This window comes from Puma concolor, chromosome E4 (genome assembly GCF_028749965.1).
Source record: "Puma concolor isolate L17-30 chromosome E4, mPumCon1.1.hap2, whole genome shotgun sequence".
Lineage (NCBI taxonomy): Eukaryota > Metazoa > Chordata > Mammalia > Carnivora > Felidae > Puma > Puma concolor.
The window spans coordinates 9,726,366-9,743,574 of NC_141683.1; the positions used below are offsets into that span (position 1 = coordinate 9,726,366).

General features: G+C 46.3%; 1 protein-coding gene across 1 annotated transcript in view; it reads left to right on the forward strand.

Annotated features, from left to right (window-relative positions):
* Nucleotides 1-17,209, forward strand: part of UCK2 (uridine-cytidine kinase 2) — an 82,214-nt gene that overhangs the window by 45,415 nt on the left and 19,590 nt on the right. The gene's annotated exons all lie outside the window — the stretch shown is intronic.

Genomic DNA, 17,209 nt, shown 5'->3' on the forward strand with positions numbered 1-17,209 from the left:
GCTTGAGGGGTGACTAGTGGGGCTGTGGTAACATCAGGAATCAAGCCAGGTCCTGCCCAGCCTGTCTCTGGAGGACCCACTTTTCGCCTTTTAGAACTATGTGGTAAGTGGGTAGCTTTGGTCTGTCTTCTTAAAAAATCTGTCTTGGGGCGCCTGGGTGGCTCAGTCGGTTGAGTGTCCGACTTCAGCTCAGGTCACGGTCTCGTGGTCCGTGAGTTCGAGCCCCGTGTCGGGCTCTGGGCTGATGGTTCAGAGCCTGGAGCCTCTTTCCGATTCTGTGTCTCCCTCTCTCTCTGCCCCTCCCCCGTTCATGCTCCGTCTCTCTCTGTCTTTCAATAATGAATAAACGTTAAAAAAAAAAAATCTGTCTTGCTCAGAAGCTTATGGGCATTTCTATCAAAATGCAAAAGTTCTCTTGAATAACACTTTTACATATCTGCAGCCTAATAATTGTTTTCATTTTATTTATTTATTACTTATTTATTAAAAAAAATTTTTTTTAATGTTTATATATTATTGAGAGACGGAGAGATAGAGCATGAGCATGGGAGGGGCAGAGAGAGGAGGAGACAGAATCGGAAGCAGGCTCCAGGCTCCGAGCTGTCAGCACAGAGCCCGACGCGGGGCTTGAACTCACGAACCACGAGATCATAACCTGAGCTGAAGTCAGACGCTTAACGGACTGAGCCACCCAGGCGCCCCTAATTGTTTTCATTTTAAAGACCCTAAAGCACATGGCTGGACCTAGAAGCAACTTCTTCGTCACCAGGTCAACTGCAGATTCAGTCCAGTGCTGTGCAGTTTTACTTTTTTTTTCTTCCTTTCTTGTTTTTTAATTTTTTTTTTTTTTTTTTTTTTTTGGAGAGAGAGTGTGTCTTGGGGGTGGGGGGCAGAAGGAGATGGAGAGAAAGAATCTTAAGTGACACAGGACTCGATCCCAGACCCCACAACTGTGAGATCGCGACCTGAGCCGAAATCCGGAGTTGGGCGCTCAACCGACTGAAACACCCAGGAGCCTCAGCATGCCGGGTAATCATTAACCAGGCTATTGGATGAAGTAGACACCTGAAAATGCCAGCGAGCAATAGTTTACTGTTAGAGCAGACGCCAGGAAAAATTCTGTAGGAAAAGAGTATAAAGTGAAATGGAACGTCCTTATGGCATATATCCTCTGGAAGAAGAAAAAAATTGGGTCTAGGAATATATAAAAATAGGAGTTGAGAGGGGCTCCTGAGTGGCTCAGTCAGTTAGCATCTGACTCTGGGTTTCAGCTCAGGTCATGATCTCATGGTTGCCTGAATTCGAGTCCCACATCTGGTTCTGCGCTGATAGTGCAGAGCCTGCTTGGGATTCTCCATCTCTCTCTGCCCCTCCCCTACTCACTCTGTCTCTGTGTCTCTCAAAATAAATAAATAATGTTAAAATATTTAAAAAAAAAAGTTGAAGGTGCTCAAATCCTCTGTGATTAAAAAAGGAGAGGGGCGCCTGGGTGGCGCAGTCGGTTAAGCGTCCGACTTCAGCCAGGTCACGATCTCACGGTCCGTGAGTTCGAGCCCTGCGTCGGGCTCTGGGCTGATGGCTCAGAGCCTGGAGCCTGTTTCGGATTCTGTGTCTCCCTCTCTCTCTGCACCTCCCCCGCTTGTGTTCATTCTCTCTCTTTCTCTCTCTCTCTCTCTCTCTCAAAAATAAATGTTAATTTTTTTTTTTTTTTTAAAAGGAGAGGGAAGGAGCACCTGGCTGGCTCAGTTGGTAAGAGCATGTGACTCTTGATCTTGAGGTTGTGAGTTAGAGCCCCATGTTGGGTCTAGAGATTACTTAAAGTAATTATTGAAACAAAACAAAACAAAACACGAAATAAAGTAATTACTGATAGGTACGTACTTTAAAAAAGGAGTGAGAAGTTGAGCCCGCCAAACAGTGACCGGTGCATTAGTTTCCTCGGGCTGCAGTGACAAAGAACCACAGACTTGGTGGCATGACTTCCTCTCGTACAGTCCTGGGGTCCACAAGCCCCAGATCTAGGGGTTTGGCAGTATTGCTTTCTTCTGGAGGGTCCGAAGGCAGATCTGTTCTCTGCTTTCCTCCTGGCTGCTGGTGGACCTCGTTGGCTTATAGATACCTCCCTCCAATTTCTACCCCTGTCTTCACTTCACACTCCCCGCATTGTGTGTCTCTGTTTTCTCCTTTTCTTTCTTTCTTTCTTTCTTTCTTTCTTTCTTTCTTTCTTTCTTTCTTTCTTTCTTTCTTTCTTTCCCTTTCTTTCTTTCTTTCTTTCTTTCTTTCTTTCTTTCTTTCTTTCTTTCCCTTTCTTTCTTTCTTTCTTTCTTTCTTTCTTTCTTTCCCTTTCTTTCTTTCTTTCTTTCTTTCTTTCTTTCTTTCCCTTTCTTTCTTTCTTTCTTTCTTTCTTTCTTTCTTTCTTTCTTTCTCTTTCTTTCTTTCTTTCTTTCTTTCTTTCTTTCTTTCTTTCTTTCTTTCTTTCTTTCTTGTCTATTTATTTTGAGAGAGAGAGCATGAGGGGGGTGGGCAGAGAGAGAGGGAAACGGGCTCAGCAGAGAGCCCCATGCAGGGCTAGAGCTCATGAGCTGTGATATCATGACCTGAAGTTGAACACTTAGCTGACTGAGCTACCCAGGCGCCCCTCCTTTTCTGTTTCTTGTAAAGACACTTCTCCTTGGGTTCATCCTGATCCAGGATGATCTTATCTTGAGCCCCTTAACCTTAGTTACATCTGCAAAGACCTTTATTCCAAATAAGGTCGCATTCTGAGGTTCTGAAGGTGGGGACATAGTTGTATCTTTTTTGGAGCCACGGTTCAACCCACAACAGTCTGTTCTCCCCCTACGCCCCTCAAACTCATGTCTGTCCCACACAGGGAATACAATTGCTCCACACCAATTAATTATTTGGGGTTTGTGAGGAAAAAAGAATTTTGAAATGTGAGAGCTTGAATTTCTGGTGTTAAAAAAAAGACATTGCAGAAGATGGATGGTCATCTTTTTGTTTTTGAGGTCATTGTCAATTCACGTACAGTTGTGGTAAGTGATACAGAGGGATCCCACGCACCATTTACTCAGTTCCCCCAATGGTAATGTCTTGCAAAACACAGCCAGGATAGGGCCAGGATATGGATACTGACACAGAGAAGATACAGAACATTCTCATTACTTTGAGGTCACTGCCTCATGCCATGCATTGGTTGCCACCCCTGCCCTCTCTGTGTTACCATTCCGCCCCCCCATCCCTGCCAACCACTAATCTGTTCTTCATTTCCACAGTCATTTCTAGAATGTTCTATAAATGGAATCATACGGGATGTAATGTTTTGGGTTTGCTTTGTTTTTCCTTAGCAGAATTATCTGGAAATTCATACAGGGAGTAGTTTGTCCCTTTTCATTGCTAAGTAGTGGTCCATGGCATGGAGGTACCACAATTTGCCATTTACCCCTTGAAGAACATTTGAGTGGTTTCCTGTTTTGGCTGTTATGAATAAAGCTTCTATGAACATTTGTGTACATGTTCCAGGGTGAGCACGTTTTCATTTCTTTGGGATAAATGCTCATGAGTGCAATTTGCAGGAACTTATGGGTAGTTGTATGTTTAGTTTTTTAAGAAAGTGCCAAATTGTTGGGGGTGTCCAGCTGGCTCATTCGGTAGAACAGACGACTTTTGATCGTGGGATCATTGGTTCAACCCCAACGTTGGGTGTAGAGATGACTTTAAAAATGTAAAATAATTAAAAAATAAAAAGAAAGTGCTAAATTGTTTTCTAGAGTAGATGAACTATTTACATTTCTACCAGCAGTGTATGACTGATCTATTTTCTCTCCATCGTCACCAGTATTTGATGTTGCCTTTTTTTTTTTTCTTTTAGCTATTCTGATAGGTAGTCCTGATTTTCAGTTATATTTCCCTGATGGCTAATGATGTCGAGCATCTTTTCATGTGTTTATTTGCCATCTGTGTACCCTCTTCATGGGTGAAAAGCCTCTTCATGTCTTTTGCCCATGTTCTGATTGTATTGTTTTCTTACTGTTGAGTTTTGAGAATGCTTTATGTATTCTAGATACTAATCCCTTGTTGGACATGTGTGTTACAATTATTTTTTCCCCCATCTGTAGCTTGTTGTTTCATTCTAAGTGGGCATGTTTCTACAGAGTACATTTTATTTTTGATGAGATTCAGTTTATCAACTTCCCTTTATATGGATCATGCTTTTTGCGTCAAGCCTGTGAACACTGTGCTAAGCACTAGACCCTGAAGACTTCTTCATATGTTTCTCTCTTTGTTTAAATATTTTTTTTTCTCAACGTTTTTATTTATTTTTTTTGGGACAGAGAGAGACAGAGCATGAATGGGGGAGGGGCAGAGAGAGAGGGAGACACAGAATCGGAAACAGGCTCCAGGCTCTGAGCCATCAGCCCAGAGCCTGATGCGGGGCTCGAACTCACGGACCGCAAGATCGTGACCTGGCTGAAGTCGGACGCTTAACTGACTGCGCCACCCAGGCGCCCCTTCCTATGTTTCTCTCTTAATAAATTGTATCGATTTTTGCTTTACATAAGCCCGTGGTCCATTTTGAGTTCATTTTCATACAAGGTGTGAAGTTTAGGTCAAGGTTGATATGTCAGTCTGTGGATGTCCTTGTTCCAGCACCATTTCTTGAAAAGGCTCCCCTTCCTCCATCGAATTGCATTTCGTGCCCTTGTCAGATCCACTGGACATATTTGTGTGGCTGTAAAATAGAAGTTTGGCCTGTATTTACTGATAGTAGCTTTCGTTCCACAAATTAGTAAAAGAAAATCATTGTCTTCAAAGGGTGTTTTCTTTAACTTCTCTTACTTGCCGTAGCAGATTAGCCCTGACAATTTATGGTGACTTTCACCGTGGTAAACTTACCGTCCTTTGTAGAGTAACATGGTCTGTGTAGTTTTCTATTTTTTGAGTCCAGAGGAGTTTTGGGAGCCTGGCGGGGGGGGGTGGGGTTGGTGGTGGTGGTGGTGGTGGTGGTGGTGAATCCATCAAAATCTAGAAGGGATACCTTGAAGGAATTGAGTCGAACAGAGATTTGAACCCCTTTCTTCAATGGTTTGAAGAATAAATACTGAGTTTTCAAAGACACTAAAAGAGACTTTCAAAAAGGAAGGGAAGTGGGTGCTTGGCACATGTTTTTGGTTTCCTTTCCCTGGTGAGGCATGGGTGCCGGAGGAGACCTAAAGAGGAAATTAAAAACAAAACCCCAAAACTTTTGATAACCCGATACTTTGACTTCTGGTTTTCCACAGTGTGGATAAGGACTGCTGGAAAGGAAGGGTTAACCCAAATATAGTTGGTACAACAGAGCCGTGTTGGGCTGTTAAGTCCTCATTGAATGTTTACCCACGTGTGGCCTTCAATTTGGAAAGATTCAGCAGAGGATCCAACTGGCATACTGTGCTCTCCTTTATCCTATTCATTTTTTTTTTTTTTTTAACGGGGGGGAAAGTCAACCTTCTTTTTGTGTCTGTCCCTCAGGAGGAATTTGAGTCCTGGGTCATAATTTCTGTGATGGGCAGTATTATTCTCGCTCAGTAAGCCAGACTGCAGCAGGTGGGTGGGTGTGGGGTTGCCTCGTCCAAAGATGTCGTTTGGACGTTTTCCTAAGACAAGGGGCTTGGTTTGCTGGGTCTTGACCCGCACGTAAAAGGGGAAGGAAATAGATTCAATCTCGCACGCACGGGGCAGGAAGAATTGAGCGGCCAGCACGCTTCCTCTTTGCTCCCACCTTTCCAAGAGGGCTTCATAAGCAACAGTCATCAAAGCTAGAGTAATCCTAGATACTTTCTTTTTTTTTTTTATTTTTTAAATTTTTTTTAGGACAGAGAGAGACAGAGCATGAACAGGGGAGGGGCAGAGAGAGAGGGAGACACAGAATCGGAAACAGGCTCCAGGCTCCGAGCCATCAGCCCAGAGCCCGACGCGGGGCTCGAACTCACGGACCGCGAGATCGTGACCTGGCTGAAGTCGGACGCTTAACCGACTGCGCCACCCAGGCGCCCCAATCCTAGATACTTTCAAGAGACTGTGTGTGTGTGTGTGTGTGTGTGTGTGTGTGTGCGCGCGCGCGTGTGTGCCTTTTGTACTTACCCTGTGGGGGATGCAAAGACACATCCACAAATTCCATATTCAGGCTCAGAATCAGCCAGAGGAGGCTGAAATCCATCATTGTTTTGTACTGAATCATTTTAATCCAGCTGCGAGGCCTGGTTGCCGCTTGAGTTACAAGCACAGTCCTGTCTTGCCTGCTGTTTGCCCTTTGTTTGGAGGCAGCTGTTAAGCAGGCTGTGGAGAAAACTAGCACTTGGCTGTATGTGAGGAGTATGGGTGCCCCTCCCCCTCGCTTTTTTCCTTTAAAAGGATGTCCAAGAACCACGGGAATTTTCAGTTTTGACCAATTTGCCTTCCAGATTTCCCTCGTCACGTTTACCTGTGTTTCTCACATGGTTGTAGCCCTGGTGTGTACTCCAGTCTGGATTCTCTTTTCCACGCACACACTCCTATTCCCGTAACCCTCACTGATCTCACTGTGGGTTTGGTACCCGGTAAGAGGGTAGGAATTTATGACCCTTTCTCTGTACTGATTCTGAATCAGGGGTTTGCCAGCTCATAACACGCCAGTGTGCATGCACCTGTTTTCGTGTGGCAAGGTTTTATTTATTAAGGTTTTTTTTTTTTTAAACTTTTTTTTTTTTAACGTTTATTTATTTTGGGGACAGAGAGAGACAGAGCATGAACGGGGGAGGGGCAGAGAGAGAGAGGGAGACACAGAATCGGAAACAGGCTCCAGGCTCTGAGCGGTCAGCACAGAGCCCGACGCGGGGCTCGAACTCACGGACCGCGAGATCGTGACCTGGCTGAAGTCGGACGCTTAACCGACTGCGCCACCCAGGCGCCCCAGAAGGTTTTTTTTTTTTTTTAAACTTGGATTAATTTCATAGTTCACAACTCTTTTTTTTTTTTTTTTTCCTTAACGTTTCCATTCTGTTTTTGAAAGAGAGAGAGACAGAGCACGAGCAGGGGAGAAGCAGGGGCAGAGAGAGAGGGAGACACAGAACCCGAAGCAGGCTCCGGGCTCGAGGTGTCAGCACAGAGCCTGACGCGGGGCCCGAACTCGTGGAAAACAAGATCGTGACCTGAGCCGAAGTTGGACGCTCAGCCACCTGAGCCACCCAGGCGCCCCGTCATGTAGTGAGGTTTTAAAGACCTGGCTCACTTCTGCTCGAAAACATCTGTGTGGGCTCACCTTTTTCGCAGAGCATCAGTCTGGCCTCCATTGGCTTGTACTTAAATACCATTTTCTCCCAAAGAATGAATCGTAGGGGATCAGAGGTGATTTGTCTTGCCCTCTTCCTAGTAAAATATTTATCAGAAAAATTAACCTCTTTTTTTTTTAATGTTTTATTTATTGAGAGAGCGTGTATGAGCAGGGGAAGGGCAAGGAGAGGGGGGACAGAGGGTTCAAAGCAGGCTCTGCGCCTACAGCAGAGAGCCCAACGCAGGGCTCGAACTCCTGAACCGTGAGATCATGACCTGACCCAAAGTTGGACAGTCAAACGACTGAGCCACCCAGACGCCCTAGAAAAATGAACTTCTAAGGAAGCCTGTGCTTTACAGAGCCCGCAGGGACTAAATTGCAGAGCCTTGCTGAGAGCATCGTGTTCCTGGCAGCTCTTGTTTATTGTGATTTTTGTTGGTGCTATACCTGCGTGGGTAAGGTCATTGTGGCCCTTGGGAACAGAAAAGGATTCCGCCTCTGGTGTGGCAAGGCAAGGCAGTATGTGTTCCGGTTAAGAGCGTGTATCCTGAGGCCAGCCTACCTGAGTTTGAAGCCTGAGGACCGTCTCAGCTGCTTCCTAGCTGTTTGATCTTAGGCTGGTTGTGTAACCTGCCTACCCTATGCCCATCGGCTGCTATGTAAATGGCGGTAATGAGAACACCGGCCTTCTAAGGCTGGTTTGAAGATTAAATAAGGGAGTATCTATAAAGTCCTTAGAACAGTTTCATTTGGTGCGTTTTGTGCAGCTGTTAAGTGTTAGCTGAAGGGCTTCCCGCCCCCAGTTGATTCTAAAGCATGTAAGCGGATAGTAAGTGCTCATCGATGGGCTTTGTCAGTAAGAGCTTGTGACTTCAGGAGAGCAGGGCCAAACATGTAATTTTATGAACCCAGAGGTGAGTCCTTAAAACGAGTCTTTCCTAGGAATGGGGCTTAAACAAGATGATTGATCTCCCCCCTCCATCCTCTCTCAGTTCTGCCATTTGAGTCTGGGACTCCTTTATTTAGCTGATCCACTACCTTTAGTCGGTGTGGCCTCAGTGCTACAAAGTGGCTGCTTATGCTCCAGCTGTCCAGTCTTCATTCCAGCCAACAGGAAGGAGAGTCAAGAGGGACCCTGATGCTTTAAAGGAGATTCCAGGAAGCTCCTGCTTCACACTTCTGCTCATTGAATTGGTTCGAACTTAGCACAATCACCCAAGAGCCGCGAGGGAAGCTGCTGGGAATCAGGGCCACGTGTCCAGCTAAAACTCAGGGACTGAGATTTGGGTGCGCAGCTAGCTGGTCTGTGCCAGAGTGCATTATGTCCTTTAGGACAGAATTGAGGCTGGTGCAAAGAATGAGCAGGGCATGTTATGCTTTTAGAAACTCCAGCTCTGAAGGAAAAAGAGGTCTGCTCGATAAATTCAGAGATTTTCTGTGGTAACCGTGATACACATTCGAGTGAGCACCCCGTCCCCCTGCCCCCCCCCCAAGTCCTGCCAGACTCAGGGAGTAAATGCTGAGTCACAGGTGATCTCTGTGCTCCAGGGGTTGTACGTTGGATTGACCTGTGGCTGCTTTTTGGTATCTAAGACCTTTTTATTACATAGCAATTCAGTGAGTTTCTGGTGTGTGTGTGTATGTGTTGGGGGGGGGGGGTGATAGAGAGGTGGTAGTCATTGTATTCTAGCTAGGAGAACCCACTTGTAATGCATGGGTACTGGGGCCATCCAGGACCCCAAGACTGGATGGCCTTATGGATATTACCAGGGAGCGTTGAGAAACCCCTCCCTGTTGCTACCATGCGGTCGGGCTGGGAGTCAAATCAGCATGTATGAGCTGTGTTTTACCTTTAAAAGAAATTTTTTTTAACGTTTATTCATTTTTGAGAGACAGAGAGAGAGAGACGGAGCGTGAGCAGGGAAGGGGCAGAGAGAGAGGGAGACACAGAATCCGAAGCAGCCTCCAGGCTCTGAGCTGTCAGCACAGAGCCCGATGCGGGGCTCGAACTCACGAACTGCGAGATCATGACCTGAGATCGGACGCTTCACCGACTGAGCCACCCAGGTGCCCCTGAGAGGTTTTATCTTATCCAGGCCAAACCACTGGCGTTTTGGCTTCCTCATGCCCGTAAATTAGAGCTTCAGCACTGTGGGGGGAGAAACCCCTGCCCCCAAAGGAGTGAGGTCATGTCTGAGGGCCGTGCTGGACACCATGTAAGTTAGCAGTGTATTTCTGACTTCATGGTAGTGACAGAAGGCTGCCAGCAAGAGTAGCTGGGGTGACCTGCGAACAGTCCCCGAGGGAAGGAGCTCGAGGGGGTCCCCCTGCTCGAAGAGGCTAATAAGCATCTGGCCTCCTTGCTCGATTAGCTAATAGTGGTGGCAGGTTCGAAGCAGGTTGTTAACGGACGTCCACATCCCATTCTGAAGGCTTCGACATGAGGAGTCCACTCACTTCACCTGGAGCTGGCTGGCTCTTTTAAGCCCTGGCTCGGGTGGTTACTAGGCTTTTCTCCATCTCAACAGCCCTCTGTCCGATTCTGAAGCAGCTTACCGAGAGCGGGACAGGCACCTTGATGGGATTCCTAAATGCAGGGCAGCCTGTCCCTTTGTGTTCCGTAAAGTCGCCCGTGCGAAATACTAGCCCATTCCTCCGGGGACGCACCCAGCATGAAGACACATCCAGTCTTGGCGTCCTGGATGGCCCCAGTACCCACGCATTACACATGGGTTCTGCTAGCCATAATATAATTACTACCACCACCTCCATCATCACCACACACACACACACACACGCACGCACAAAGATCTAAATCAGAAACTCACGAACTCCTCGGTGCTGAGTTAACGTTACTCTGAGCTTTCTGGCTCGTCTCTGCCCACCTTCCCAGCAGCTAAGGGCTGAGATGGAGAGTTCTTGGCAAAGAGGCGACCCAGAGTTCAGCCGTCCTGTTCGGTTTGTTTCTTTTACTTATTCGGCAGCGTCGGAACTGGACAGAAGACCTGAAGAATTAGATGTGTGTATGTGTGTTGAACACACACGCACGCTAGAAATAGTTAGATGGTGTCTGGGCTGTCTGAGCCACTCTCTCCGCAAGAATCCTTTTTTAGAGAAATAATCCTTCCTACGGTAGTAAGCACAAGGAAGCTGTGGCCTCTCAGCTGGAACCGGCTGGAACCGGCTGGAACCGGCTGGAAGGGCGTGTTGCCTGCTTGCTCCCGGGGCTTCCCGAATGGGAAGTCTGTCTCTCTAAGAGTGGAGCACACTGTTCACATCTGGTGAACGGGCCGGATCAGCGGGTCCAGTGTTGGCCTGCTCTCAGAATTACACAGCCTTTGGGGCTCTCCTAGTTCCTGGCTTCTAAACAGCTAGATTGTTTTGAACAGACTCCAAGTTTAGGTTCTAAATCTCGAGAACAGTTGCGTGTGTGTGTATGTACTTTTGGCTTCTTTTCGATACATATATCACTTGCCTGCCTTTAGTTGTCTGAAATTCTATGAAATTTACCATTATGTGGACTTGAATGACGCGGCGGGACAGAACCGTCTTCTATTTCTAACGAGTTCCCTGCCCCCATCACTGTTCTCTGAAGGTAGAGTACGTACGTTTATGGAGAGTGTCGGGGCTTTTGTTCTGGAAGAGTGAAAAGAATTGGGCATTTGAAGTTAGAAGACCTGAGATTTGAGATGCAGCTCTGTGACCTTGAGCAAGGCATTTAGCTTGATGGAGTCTGTAAGTTTCAGGTTCCTCATTAGATAAAAAAAAGAGATAAGATATCAACATCTTGTTGTAATGGAATTAAAGGGAATGAGGTCTTCAAAATGCCATTCAAGTGAAGAAATTGTACATCCCCTTTACCGATTATTATATAAACAAATATATATTCCTCCCCCACCCCCTTTTCTTTTTAAATTTTTTTTTTCAACATTTATTTATTTTTGGGACAGAGAGAGACAGAGCATGAACGGGGGAGGGGCAGAGAGAGAGGGAGACACAGAATCGGAAACAGGCTCCAGGCTCTGAGCCATCAGCCCAGAGCCTGACGCGGGGCTCGAACTCACGGACCGCGAGATCGTGACCTGGCTGAAGTCGGACGCTCAACCGACTGCGCCACCCAGGCGCCCCCCCCACCCCCTTTTCTAAAGATAACCTCATGTTGACCTTCACTTTGTATTCAGACAGCAACCCACTAGCTGGCTAGCTTATTCACCTTTAAAATAATATGCTAGAAGTGGCAAGAACCAAATATATTCTGGATACATTGCGCTGAATCTGGAGAGACCATGGAAAATTAAGCTCCACTCTGGCTCCCGTGGGCAAAGTCTGTTTGCCTGAGAGGGTGCCAGCCAGTAAGAGGGTGAGCTCTGGGTTAGACCGGTTGGGCTGATTGCATCCTGACTCCACTACCCATGCCCTGGGCAAGTCATGTAACCTGTTGATGTAGAGAATGTTGGGGTTTGGAGCCAATGTCCAAGAAAGAATTCTTGAAGATGTCTTTGGTGCAAAAAGGTGATTTTATTAAAGCACAGGAACAGGACCCATGGGCAGGAAGAGCTGTCCCAGGATTGTGAGCAGTGATTGATTCTATACTTGGGATCTGGGGGGGGAGGTAAAGGCGAGGGAAGTTTCCAGAAGGACTTTCATATGCTAAAGAAGATTCCATGGATCCCGGAGGCCTAGCAGTTGTCAAGCTAAGGCGGTGTCTTCCTCTAGCAAAGCATTAACATTAAGACAGTTGAGAGATCCTGGAGGAATGTTACACTCTGCCTGTCGCAAGTATTTGTCAGTGGCTGGCTTGCAGATTATAAGAAAATTTAATTTTGGCTACCACTTCCTTCTGTCTTTGTTTCCCACGCGTCTTCACGTCGGTGGAGTGCATGTGATAATAATTTCTATCACCTAGGGTTGTAATAAGTAAATGAGATGGTTTCCAAATACTGAGCCTAGTACCAGTAAAGAAGAAACAGCCCGTTTTGCTCTTGTTATAATTAATAATGATTGCGCATAATGATTGTGGTAATATACCTGTTTCATAAAATTTACCCCCTTAGCCATGTTAGTATTCGGCGTAGTCCCATCTGTGGGCAACGAATCTCCAGAAATTTTCCTCATGTAAAAGTGAAACTATATCCATTGAACAACTAACTCCCCAATTCCCCCTCCCCCCAGCCCTCCCCCCCCCCCCCCCCGCGGCCTCTATTCTACTTCGTTTCTGTGAATTTGACTACTCTAGAAACCTCCTATAAATGGGATCCTGCAGTATCTGTCTTTCTGTGACTGTAATGATTTTAAATGTTAGCCCGCCGTTGCGTCCTCGCCCCCCTTTAGCTTTCTGTAAGCTCACGACCGTCTCCAACGCTCATCATTAATGAACTATTTCTTTTCTTGAGGGAACGAGACACCTCGCAATTCATTTCGTCCTGTCGAAGAAGGCAGGGTTAGGGGAAGGGGGTGTTAAAATGAAAGAGACATAAGAAGAGGACCTTAAATAAGGCAAAGACCACTCACTCCTGGCAAAGTGGAGCCTCTGTGCGCAAATTCAAAGCCATCCACACAAGTAGAGGAAAACTGTAAGGAACTCCTGTGTACCTGCTGCCCCTGATTCAACAGCTGCCTAGGTTTTTTAGGGGCAAAAATAAATGTTCATTTATTTTTGAGAGAGAGACAGCATGAGCAGGGGAGGCACAGGACAGACAGAGGAGACACAGAACCTGAGCTGTCAGCACAGAGCCCGACGCGGAGCTCGAACTCATGAACTGTGAGATCGTGACCTGAGCCGAAGTCGGACCTTAACTGACTGAGCCACCCAGGTGCCCCTCTAAGGGCCATTTTAAGTAAGTTCCACAAGGAAGAAAATACAGTAAAACCTAGGGTTGGGAGTAACTTGTTCTGTGAGTGTTCTGCAAGTCAAGCAAACATTTCTAATAATCTTTTTAAAATGTTTTTTCATTCATTTCGAGAGAGAGAGAGAGAGAGAGTGCAAACAGGGGAAGGGCAGAGAGAGAATGCCAAGCAGTCTCCACATTGTCAGTGCAGAGCCCCATGTAGGGCTCGAACTGCGGAACTGTGAGATTATGACACGAGCCGAAATCAAGAGTCCGACGCTTCACTGACTGAGCCAGACAGGCGTCCCGACATTTCTCATCAATTTTAATTTGATAAACAAGTGACGTCTTGCAGTACGAGTAGTACACGATGCCGAATGCCACATGATCCCCACTGAGCCAAGGGTTCTTGAAATTCGCTTTGATAATACAAGTGCTTTGGATTACAAGCATGTTTCCGGATGAATTACACTCGCAAACCAAGGTTTTACCGTCCTAGGAAAATCTAGATTAACCTAGAGGCAAGTGTTTCTGTGCTGGTGCATGCAGTGGTGTTTAGGATTTCTGCCTTGGGACTTCTGACTACCTTTTAGGTTGAGGGGAAGAAAAGAACCAGGATTGTAGGCAAGTCTTCTCACCAGCTTCCCATGTCCGTGAAGGATAGCACTTGTGACTTACAGAGGTGATTGTGATGGAGCACTTGGCCTAGGATGTGACTTAAATAAACCAATTATAGGCAGTGGTGGTGGCATATTTGTAGCAAGTAGGGTCGCCAAACAGGTCCATGAAAGAGCATGGAGCCTACGACATGTAGCTGTGCACCAAAACAGCCATATTTTCTCCTTGCTGAGAAGTCGTTGTAAACACTGGCTTTCCAGAGGTGCCCATTAACCTGATTTTATTGGGGTTACATCCATTTGTTCTAGGTTGTACCTGGGTTAAGGTAAATGATTGTTTACCTGTAAAATTAGGCAATGTAACTTCTTTATATATACTTTTTTTGGTAGAAGAGAGATTACTCTCCGTATTTTAAAAAACATTTAGTGGGTTTTAACTATAAATAAAAAATACCATGATTTGAATCACCAGATATGTTAAATATATCTGGTCCCATAAATCCCTCTTTTCATTTTTGTTCTTTGGACTTGCAAAAGTAATTCTATCTACTAATAAAAGGTGTAGGTGTAGGTTTTACCCCCCCCGCCCTGGCCCCCCTTAGCCTGAGGATGTAAGAACCAGATGGAAGTTAGGGAAAGGAAATTATGGGCTCATACCTGTGTAAAAACATATAGTTTATAATTGTTTAGAGCCTTTGATTCTCTTGTGGTATTTTCATTTTTGAATCTAGCTTAAGTCATGTGCAAGTTTTACCTTTCTATGATTTTTTCTTTTTGCCGACATAGCTCCTGTTTCAAATCCGGTTTTAAATGCTTTTCTATTAATGTGCAAAGTTGTCAGAAAAGTAAAGTAGTTCTCAAATAATTAAGAATTATCAAAATATTGTTCTCTCAAAGATCCTTATGTTTTTTTAATTTTTAAAAAATATTTATTTTGGAGAGAGAGAGAGAGAGAGCGCGAGCGAGCACAAGCAGGGGAGGGGTGGAGAGAGAGGGAGACACTGAATGTGAAGCAGGCTCCAGGGTCTTGAGCCGTCAGCACAGAGCCCGACACGGGGCTCGAACCCACGAACTGCGAGATCATGACCTGAGCTGAAGTCAGACGCTTAACCGACTGAGCCACCCAGGTGCCCCTAAAGATCCTTATTTGGTTGTGTGTTACAATTTGTCCAACAGGAAATCCTGTGCAAAACAGTTTCACGTGGATTGACTAGGGCAACAGGAATGGCCGGTTCTCCTTATGCTTGTACAAATCAAATGCACAGCTTGTGAGAAATGTAACTTTTTATAGTTTCCTGTTTTACCTTGTTAAAGCCAGTTGGTAAAACAGGTTCATTAGTGAAGCTCCCAAGACCGAACCCAAGAAATCTTTATGCCACTATTTTCCACCTCTTGTAATTAGGTCAGCCAACTCCAGAAGGGGGCGTGGCTATGGCTTGCAGGCTTTTTTGGTAATGTAGACATTCTTATTTTTATTTTAATTTTTTAATGTTTATTTTTGAGAGAAAGAGAGAGACAGGGTGTGAACAGAGGAGGGGCAGAGAGAGAGGGAGACACAGAATCCGGAGCAGGCTCCTGGCTCTGAGCTGTCAGCACAGAGCCCGACGTGGGGCTGGAACCCACCAGCCGTGAGATCAGGACCTGAACCGAAGTCGGACGCTCAACCGACTGAGCCACCCAGGCGTCCCGACATTCTTACCTTTAAATTAATCTCTGTATAAAATGGAAAAAAAGAAATGAGCTCTTTGGTAAATACTGTCCTTCACTGCCTCATTCTTTGGAAAGCGCTTGTTCTTACGCTTTTCTCTTTATGAAGTGTGTATATTATTGGAGGGGAAAAGGTAGATATTAGGTTCTATACCCAATTCCAATTCCATTGTGTGTGGGGGAGGGGCTTCCCTACATCAATAAGCAATTCTGGGACACCAGCAGGGTATCTGAGAATTCACCTCAATAAGTCTTTTTTAAATTTTTTAAAATGTTTATTTTGAGAGAGAGTGAGTTTGGGAGCAGGGGAGGGGCAGAGAGCGGGACATAGAGAATCCCAAGCAGGTTCAGCGCTGTCAATGCAGAGCGTGACATGGGGCTCAAACTCAACGAACCGTGAGACCAGGACCTGACCTGAAATCGAGAGTCGGATCTTTAACCAGCTGAGCCCCCCGGGCGCCCCCTCACCTCAGTAATTCCGACACTGTCTACCTGGAGACAGCATCATGTCCCACAGGTTAAGGGCTCAGCCCTGCAAGTCCGCCCTCCACCCCCTCTGCCCTGACTTCAGGCATCAGTGGGCAGCCCAGGTTGTCCCCTGTGCGCCTGGCTGACTGGCCATGGATCGAAGGTTCCACCGGCCCCCTCCTTGGGTTTGATTAATTTGCTAGAGTAGCTCACAGAACCCAGACGTTTTACTTCCAGGGTTACATTTTTCTTCTGTTATAAAAGGATGTCACTCAGGAACAGCCAGGTGGCGGAGATGCTTGCACAGGGCGAGGTGTGGAACAAGAGTGCAGCTTCAGTGCTCTCTGAGTGTGCCACTCTCCCCGCACTTGCACGTGTTCACCAAGCAGGAAGCTCACCAAACCCCATCCACACGGGTTTGCATGGAGTTTGATTACATAGGCATGACTGATTCTGTCCTTGGTGTTGGCCATTGACTGAGCCTCCAGCCCCTCTCCTCTCTGCTCTCCTCTCCCTGAAGGTCAGGGTGGTGGAGTGAAAGTTCTAACCTGCTAATCACGTGCTTGGTTCCCCTGGCAACCAGCCCCTATCCTTTGGTGCTTTCCAAAGGCTACCTCATTAACATAACATAGACACTTGTCGCCTGCTGCTCTTCCCTGAGGAAATGCAGGGGTTTTAGGAACTCTTGGCCAGAAATAGGAGGACTAAATCCATGTCTCTTATTACCTGTGACAATGTCACAGGTAGATTTGTGTCTTGCAAGCCACACAACACAAAGCATATAGGTTTGAGTTCCTTCTGGCTCCCCCATTCTGAGCTGGGATACCCCAGTGTTTTAGGCGTTGGTGATGTTTTGTGTCCCATGTCACTCCAGTCCGTAAGTAGTGGCAAACATCTGAAGAAGCCTCCACCGTGAGTGTGAACAAGTCCACGGCTATGCGCTAAAGCAAGAGTAACCCACCGAAGTGGGCTGAAAGCCACGACCTTGGCCCTACTGCTAACTGGCCACGTTCTCTGGTTGCGGTTTTGATTCTACATGGACGTGCCATCACTTCATGAGGCCCATTGCGCATCATCAGTGTGCTTGCTCTCTTTCAATTTTCTGCTGTCTGTTTTGTGTATCTATGCCAGAGCACAAGCAGGGATAAATAAATTTGCGTTCGTTTTTATTAGTGGCTTTAGAAAAGACTTTACGGAAGAGGAGGTAGAAATGACTGCCCTCCTCACTGCTGCTGTCCCTGAAGACACCTGAGAGTAGTAAGCTGTGTTTAGCATGAGAAATGAGCCCACTGACCCAA